Consider the following 10,080-nt stretch of genomic DNA (forward strand, 5'->3'; position numbering starts at 1 on the left):
CCTGCAAACACCTCAAAGATAAAGTTTCTTCATCTGTATGCCTTATGCACCGACAAAATCATTTTCAAAAGAGAAAACTATTTTGTACCCTACATAAAGCGCACTCATTAAAAAAATGGTTTATTACTAGCATATCAGTCAAGTCATCAAAGCAAGACAGTGATTTATACTATGCAGCATATGAACGTCTTAAAATGCAAAAACTGATGCCTACGTGGATGAGTGGTCACGACATGGTTGGTTAAGTATAGCATATGGTGAAAGAAATAGTATTAAAATTTTCACTGTACATACTTGTATTGTAAATTTGTAATATGTAAATTTTTTTATTTTATAATAAACTGATCGATCAAAAATAAATAACAATGTTAAAAATTATTTTCCTTCTACCTCACATCCTACAATATGATGCAGCATCCTCGCTTACATTAAAAAATGCATATAACTATCGCGTATGCAAGCTGCACAAGATTTTACATATTCAAGCAGCGCGCAACTGCAGACGTACATTCCACTGCGCACAACTCAAGCAGCGCTGCAGGTAGCACGCACAAACTCAAGTGGCGTGCACAAAAAAAGGAAACTGCTGGACTCGCTGGCCCATTGGCCACAGGGGAAGCAGGGGCACACCGCAGAGGTGTACACGCTGCGGAGAGGGGAGCTATTCTTGAACCGCCGTGTTCTAGAACCGCCATAGCTTATCTACTTTCATATATTGCGAAATAAGTTCAATAGAATAGGAAGACGTAAAACTTTCAAGGAATTATCTGATTCTTAGTCTTCATGTTTGCAGACGCATAATTCACCTAGTAATCCCTTCTTATAACACGAATGATTTCATTAACCACCTGCAATAGCCTAATGTATAAACTGGTAAAATTTTGTTACTTTTTTAAATGTAAAGGAAATCAGTAAAGTCTCAACCCTTTTCCTGACTCAGATATGTCGTAAAAAAGTCAACATACTTGTCTCCAGTATGGGTAATGGAGTTTATTTTTTCCTGAGGTATACATGCTAATTTTTCCTTCAACGACTAGCAATGAAAAACATGTTTACCAAAATTTTACCAAAATTTTACCAAAAATTCTTTATTATTTCTGTTACATTATAATCATTCAAAACCGCCCGTAAATATAAATATTATTATTACTATTATTATTATTGTTTCTATTGTTATAACTATAAGTTACTATAGCATCCGCCACCATTACTACTGTTTAAGTATTTACTAATTAATATACCATAACACGTTGACCGTTTATTCACCCCACAATTAAAATCTGTAACATTTTGATGTAAAGGAGAAAGGAACGGCATGAGTAAGTGAATCACCTTTCCTTCTCTTGACGCATGTAGGAAAGCGCTGGCGCCAGATGAGGAAAGTGCCAATTTCTGAGTGGCTAAACTAAAGCAGCTCTAGCCAATTAGATTTTTGGCTCCCTTCATTTTTTCAATATTTTTTTCCAGCAAGCCTTCCTGCGTCCTTTTCGAGACAGCGCGAGACCAAGATCCACTACTCCCTATAAAAAGACCTGGAGGACTTGAAAATGACACTTAATAGTCAGCCATCGAACGATAGACTTGGTAGATAGAGTTAGCGTCTGCTATAATTTGGTCCTCCAGCAGCGTGGTTTAAATCTCGACTTTTAATTTTTTTAAACACAATAAAAGTAAGTGGTTAAAAATTATCAAGTCTTTTTAACTTTGTTTTCTTCTCTTCTTTCCCGTTCAGTCATATCATCAAAAGTGCACACCATTACTTGTGGCAGTATTCGCACCTTCTATATTTCGTTGTTAAGTAATCTATTGCCTCCTACGTTATTTCTAGAACAATTATCTTTACTCGTGACAGTATGGGTGGCTTCTAGATTACAAATGGAATGCCTTTGATACGCCACTCCCAGTAGTATTGATAACTCCTAGGCTTGTCGCGTGACATGGCATTGGGAAAGTGCATTGTGACACGGCACCGTAATAGCTCTGAGGCATTCAAACTTGATTCTCTTCACTCAAAAGCATCAGTATCTTCTTTTTGAGTAACGTACTGCGTATTTTAATTATTCTCTTGCTCTGCATTTCACCTACGCTACCAGTGTAAGTCCCGAGTTATTAAGCACAAGCCTAGACTTGAATAATTTGTCTCACCTACGTAACAAAACGATTTCTGACCAAATTTGCACCTTACAAGCTGTACTTTTCTATGCAGCAGCATATTAAAACTAAGATAGTACTAAATATTTTGGGTGAATTCATTTTCCTGGTCGATTGCAGATTTTGCTCAGTATACTTTTAATATAATAGTGGTTTAACCTTGTGCAAAGACGTTTTCGTACTCATCATACGAGACCGACTATAATGCTGCGTTTTGACAGGTGCCTCTTAAATCTACTGAGCTGGCTAATCTTATGAAAAAGGTCTTTGTTTCGTTAATGGTGACATCTTATATAACGTTGTCATATAGCGTTATACTTTAGTGTAGGTGTATTCTATTGCGTTCTCTTAACGTTATTTCTCTGACATATTTTCTTTCTCCGTTTATTATTACTGAATTATGTGATCACATGCCACAACGTCTTCGTATTCTTTTGAACTTATTTCACAATATATGAAAGTAGATAAGCTATGGCAGTTCTAGAACACGGCGGTTCTAGAATAGCTCCCCTCTCCGCGGCGTGTACACCTCTGCGGTGTGCCCCTGCTTCCCCTGTGGCCAATGGGCCAGCGAGTCCAGCAGTTTCCTTTTTTTGTGCACACCACTTGAGTTTGTGCGTGCTACCTGCAGCGCTGCTTGAGTTGTGCGCAGTGGAATGTACGTCTGCAGTTGTGCGCTGCTTAAATATGTAAAATCTTGTGCAGCTTGCATACGCGATAGTTATATGCATTTTTTAATGTAAGTGAGGATGTTGCATCATATTGTAGGATGTGAGGTAGAAGGAAATTAATTGTTACCATTGTTATTTATTTTTGATCGATCAGTTTATTTTAAAATAAAAAAATTTACATATTACAAATTTACAATACAAGTATGTACAGTGAAAATTTTAATACTATTTCTTTCACCATATGCTATACTTAACCAACCACGTCGTGACCACTCATCCACGTAGGCATCAGTTTTTGCATTTTAAGACGTTCATATGCTGCATAGTATGAATCACTGTGTTGCTTTGATAACTTGACTGATATGCTAGTAATAAACCATTTTTTTAATGAGTGCGCTTTATGTAAGGTACAAAATAGTTTTCTCTTTTGAAAATGATTTTGCCGGTGCATAAGGCATACAGAAGAAGAAACTTTATCTTTGAGGTGTTTGCAGGGACGACATATTTGCGATAAATCGTGAACTTGACGCATCAGAATTAAGCTAATGTATTAGGCCTCATCACTTCCATACGTATAAATTCTTCTAAGGTTTTTAGTAATATCAGTGAGACGATACTTCAAGTCATTTGATGAAATGTCACCTTTAAACCATTAGATTCCATGGACTTCTAGTGTGTGCTAATTATTATGCTTTTTTATATCTAGTGGTAAATGATTGAAATTGTAGGTTGGTTTGACCATCCAGTGCCCAACAACGCTTCCTTGCAATGAAACCATGGAAAATTTTTTTGTCATGAAGTATCTATAAGCATTATGAAAGCAATTGATGCTGATGATAAAATCCATGATGATGCGTTTGATGAGTATCTCTATAATGAGAATTTTTATGGTTGAAGATTATTTTATCAATATCTTCTCTATTTAACTGGCTTTTTTTTTGCCATTACTGTTACTACTTGTGTCGTATTAGTGAAACTGAAAAAATAATAAGATACAACCCCTGTTTATAGCTTCTCTTTATCAGAGCTAGCGATATCTTCCCACCCGCAGTGCTGCTTGAGTTTGCGTAAAATCTCTACAACCCCCTCTCTGTAAGCAAGTATGAAATGCAACTTCTCTTCTCTTTGACCCCCTTCCCCGTGAGTGAGTATGAGATGCAGCTTCTCTTTTTTCCGTGCGCATAAGCCACTGCGAGTATATCAGAGATCGCGAGAAGCTGTGAGTATACTAAAAAAAGCTGCAACTATACTTGAACAGTTGTATAGTTAGAATCATCACTTTATTTTTTTATGCTTTCCGTTCAGAAGAGTTGCTCTTTCAAAAGAGAGAAGTAGATAATCTTAAGTCATGAAGTATAGTTATATCACAGTAAGCTTAGGAGTTGCTCCAAATTTTTCCCTCTTTGATAAATTAAAACAGCTAAATGTTCAAGCACAGCTTTCATTTTCTCGCATAATTTACATGTCAGACGCATACCTTGTCTTATATAATTATGGCTCTACATGTGTAGTTCAAAGCCTCTACGTATGCTGACTAATTTGAAGATCAACAATTTCCAACGAGACTTCTTTTCTTGACAGGTTTGGAGCATTTTTTAAACAAAGTAGTACATAATAGATAGAAATATTCTAAAGCAACGTTATACTGAAGGTGCTTACTTCAGAAAGTTAGGATTATTTTTAATTTTAGATAATTGTTCCAAAATTATAAAAATAAATGAAATTAATATGGGCAGATTTTATTTTGAGAATTAAAATTTTTGAAACTATTATAAATGTTACCTGCATATGTTAAATAATACTATTAACAATACTAAATAGGTATCATTGAAAAAAAACAAATACTGATATTTTTGTAAATTAAGATTTTATTTATTCAAAATACGTTCCGTATTATGAAAACTATAATCTCAATTTATTGTATTACCATTAAAAATAAAAATAAGAACTTTAATCGAATTTTAGAGAACGACACACTTTTTTTCTCTTACTATTTGCTTTTTCCTCTATTCTTTGCCTTTTATTTACGTACGTAACTTCACATACGGTTTCGAGTAATGGTATATCATCAACTAACGGTGATGATGTATCAATTATTTCCTTGTTATTACTCAATAGCGATGTCGTTAGATCAATTGTTGATGACTCATTATTCACTACCGATGATGTCGTTAGATCTATGACTGGCACCACTAGCTTTAGAGGTTCCACTGGCGGTGAACTCCAGTTTGGAACCTCAAACCTCTCCGTAAAAGAAGGTGTAGGAGACTCTGGAAAAAGACTCTCAGAGTCTAATGGTACTGACGATTATACGTCGATGTTTGAGAACAATGCTGGTTCCTATGATGAAAAAGAGATTGGTTCTAAAGGAAAGTTCACATTATTGTATAAATTATTAATAATTAATAAAAAAACAGCACCAGGAGTCGTAGAAACAGGTGAAACTAATGCTACAGCAGTATGTAACGACACCATTGAAGTTTTAAAGCCTGTATTTGTCCCAACTACGACCGGAGAAGAAAATATATCCCTTTCGTCAACGTTATCACCACCGCAATCACTCGCAATAAACTGTCCATTGTCCGAAAATTTTGAGACGTGGTCTGAAGAAAATAAATGTGCGCTTATGGTAAGAGCATACATGTCTTTAAAAAAAGAAGAAATAAAATTAATAACTCGGGAAAAAAAATGATTAAGAAAAGAGAAAAAATTATTAAAAAATCACAAAGACAAGAGGCTTTAAAGAAAAAAAAAAAAAAAGAAAAAAAAAGGCAATAGAGAAGAAGCGGAAAGCTGATTTATTTTAGATAGAAAGATGCAAAAAAAAAATTTTCATAAGAATGTTTTACCTCAAACATTATTAACAGACGTGTTTAAATTTTAAGTGAATACATGTAAAAAAAATATACAATACGAATGTTACATTTTTATGTAAAAGAAAAATAACTTCATGATATAACAAATTTTTTCACTTTTTATGAAAAATCCTGTCTATTTCGTCCTAATTACACAGAAATTTAACTTGATATATTTTTTCTTATGTGCAACAATAATACTACAAATAATTTAAAAAAATTAAAAATACATTTATTTAAAAAAAAATACTATTTATTTTAACAATATTTAAAAAAATTTTTTATTTCATTCTCATTTGAATAATTAATAGCTTACTATGTAATCTTTCGAATTTTACTATTTTTACAACTTTGCATCCAATCTTTTATTGCTAGCACATTCTTCTCAGCACACATTAAATTAATATGAAAGCTATGATGTTTGCACGACACGTATTTTTTTATGAGATTTGCAAGAGCAGGGCACCAATACTTCTCAATATTAATAACTCTGAAAAATATATATTTATTATTTCACAATAAAATGTGTATCATTATTATGCTCAAGTTATTTTTATTTAGTTAATGATACATACTTGCATGATAGTATGTTTTGCAACTATTTTTTCTTCTCATGTCCTTTGACGTAAACTGTTCCAACGTCAAACAGCATGCGCTAAAATTTTTCTATTTCCCCTTTCTAAGACATATTACCAGAATTCCAGTTTATACCATGAAAATTATCTTCCAACCAATGATTCTGTTTTTGGTACTTTTTTGATAAGTCCTCCAATGGAAAAGGTGGTTTGAGTTAAATGACGACCAGGAAAGTATCCATGTCAAGGTCAATAAAGGAAATTGCCTTGAAAATAAAGTTGTTACCAAAGCTTTTAAAGCCTTGAAAATCTAAAATGTTCTTCATTATACAAAAAAAATGTAATTGATGTTACTCAGCCAAATGTAACCAAATGAATGAATTCTACTGCCAAATGTGGTTAATAATACATAAATTTTAGTTTCACACCCATACATGCATGCGTTTACATCCTCTCTCCATTCCTCTCGTATTTGACAAACTTAGGGGAGTTGCTAGCGCCAGTACCGCTTGCTTCTACAAAATCGTTCGTTTAGTTAACTTCTGGTTTTAAGTTAGCCATGGCTACTGTTGTATATTTTAAAGATGTGACACTTTGTATGTGGCAGTCATATCAACAAGTGATCAATAGTGATACTTATATATCTCAAATTCAGAGATTGATAGACACCAGCCTTACAATTGCTAAGGATTCTCATATTTTCAGTCAAAGGAGTAATTAAATTTCATCAGAAAAACAAGAATTCCAATCTGCTGAGGCCTTACTAAAAACTGTTATACAACTACTATATGATCATTTAGAAGTAGTAGAAGAGAAACAAATATTTATGAATGAACCGAAAGTTTTGGTGACAGACAGTGATCAAGAAAAGGCAGGAGCAGTCGAGGTATTTGAAAATGGCCCTGAAGTTTTTGTACGAGAAAGTAATAAAAATGTTGTAACATCAGTTGAGACATGTAAAACTAAAACCACTACATGTAATGATAATAATCAGGGTATTGTACCAGCAGTAGCTTCTAATTGCGTTCAAGGTAAAAGTGAAGGAGAAGCAAAAATATCAACACCTACGGTATATGTTCAAGGTGATCGAATAGCACCTGCAATACAAGCTCCTTACAATGAAAATGATGCATCCGTACATTTGAATGATGTGAATAGCGCATCCGAAAATTGCAACACAACTGTTTTAATTGTGAATTTAGAACATTTAAATACAAAAAAGTTTCTTAAAGATGCTGAACAGCAATTTGTTCAACAAATTTAACAATCTTTAGAAGTATATGAAGGTATTCAAAGTTTAAACAATGTTGACAGCTGAATATGTGATAGTAAAAGATAACGTCAGGAAGTATTAATAAGCTTAATCCTATGTGAGGTAGTTTTTTCATAGACTTGGTGGATTACATAAAAAAAAGCCTATGTAAATGTCATAAACAGAGATGTTCAATGTTTTAAATGGGCTGTTTTATCAGTAATACATCCCGCGAAAAGCAATCCATAGCGCATCTCTAACTATATTAAATATAAAGGTGAATTGAATTTTGATGCAATTAAGTTCCCCGTAAATCCTAAAAAAATTTACAAATTTGACGAACAAAACAATGTTTCAATTAATTTATATTTAAAAAAAAAGAAGGGTAGTACTTACATTGTTCTTCCAAGTCACTTGACAGCAAATAAAAAACAAACCCATGTAAATCTTTTATTTGTTTAGAGCTTTTACATAGGTGATCAAGAAGAAGAAGAGAATGATAATAAATCAGAGCATAAATATCATTATGTTTCGATAAAAAACTTATCTCGCTTGGTCGCAAACAGTTATCGGAACATGAGCATGCTGCAATTATATGTGATCGCTTTTTTTGGTCAAAACAAAAGTTAGAAATGCATGAAGTTGAATGCAAAAATGTAAATAAGTGTATAATTACTAACAAAAGTTAGAAATGTATGAAGTTGATTGCAAAAATGTGAGTAAGTATAAAATTACTCTACCTGATAGAAAAAGGAATGAACATATACTCGAATTCAAAAATTTTACATATACAATTGAGTACTTTTCGATGTATATGCAGACTTTAAATGTTTACTGGAACATGTCGAAATTGACCGTGCAAATCAATGTCACAAAGAATTTAGTATTATTTATTTTATCAAGTGCTCGTATGATGATAGCAAATCAAAGTATAAAAGTTATAGACAGTATGACAAAGATGAAAAAACACCCGCTCAGTGGTTGGTTCAAGATCTATATTTTCTAGCCGTGAAACTATAAGAATTGTATAAAAATCCTTTAAAAATGATTCACTTGACGAATTACGAGCAAATTCAATTGAGCAAGGCTTCATTGTGCCATATATGCAACTAACCATTTACTTCAATTGATAAAAAAGTTAGAGATCACTGTCACCTTACTGGAAAGTGAGTATACTTTTTTTCGTAATAGTAATAGTAGTAGTAGTAGTAGTAATAATAACAATATAATCAATAAATACCTATACATAATATTTTATAGATACCGTGGATCTGCATATAACGAGTGTAACAGTAACTATCAAGACTCGAGAATGATACCTATAATTTTTTATAACTTGAGTCGTTATGATTCACACTTGTTTATCAAAGAACTCCCTTCATATTTTCCAGGAAGAATTCAGCTTTTGTCACAAACAAAAGAAAAATATACCTCGTTTACGAAATACGTTGGAGAAACGGAAATCAATCTCCGATTTATCGATTCGTTTAAATTTATGGCTTCATCTCTTGAAAAATTATCCTCATATCTAGAAGAACTAAAAATTCTAGAAACAACTTTCTCAAGGGATGAAAAATATACTTGCGATCAGATAAATTTATTAAAAAGAAAAGGTGTTTTTCCTTATGATTACATTTCTTCATTTGAAAAACTAAAAGAAAATAAGCTGCCATTAAAAGAAGATTTTTATAGCAATCTTTACGAAGCTCACGTAACCGATGAAAAGTATGAGCACGCTGAAAATGCTTGGAATAATTTTAACATTGGAACTCTTGGAGAGTATTCTGATTTGTATTTAAAGACTGACGTACTTCTACTCGCTGAAGTATTTGAAAATTTTCGGAGTAGCTGTCATGAGGCATATGAATTAGATCTAGCTCACTATTTTACAACTCCTGGCTTAACCAGGGATGCTATGTTGAAGTATACGAAGGTAATATTTTTTTTCTTATGCATGCATACAGCCATAGTTATGACAAGAGTTCTTGGTTTTATAATAGGTGAAATTAGAATTGTTAACTGACATTGACTTTGTCATGTTTATCGAGCGCAGCATACGAGGTGGGATCAGTCAATATTGCAATCGATATGCAAAAGCTAATAATCCTTTTATGAAAGAAGACTATCAAGAAGATAAGAATGAAAAATACCTCATTTACTATGATGTCAATAACTTACATGGATGGGCCATGACCCAACCGTTACCATATGCAGGCTTCAAATGGATTCAAAATACAAATTTAATGGGTATTTTAAACGTGCCTAATGATGCTGTAAACGGTTGTATACTTGAAGTGGATCTTGAGTATCCTCAAACCCTTCACGATGCTCATAAAGATTTACCATTCTGTATTAAGCATATGACACCTCCTGGATCTAAACAAAATAAACTAGTGACCACCTTGTATGACAAAGAACGATATGTGATACACTACCGTGCACTCAAGCAAGCTGTAAGTCATGGTCTCTGTATAAAATAAATTTATAGAACTCTACAGTTTAAACAGAGTCCTTGGCTAAAAAATACATCGACTTAAATAGTGAAAAACGTCAAAATGCTCAGAATGACTTCAAGA

The sequence above is a fragment of the Copidosoma floridanum genome, unplaced genomic scaffold (assembly GCF_036245765.1).
Source record: "Copidosoma floridanum isolate Cflo_tuat_1 unplaced genomic scaffold, Cflo_Japanese_pri ptg000016l, whole genome shotgun sequence".
NCBI classification, from domain to species: Eukaryota; Metazoa; Arthropoda; class Insecta; order Hymenoptera; family Encyrtidae; genus Copidosoma; species Copidosoma floridanum.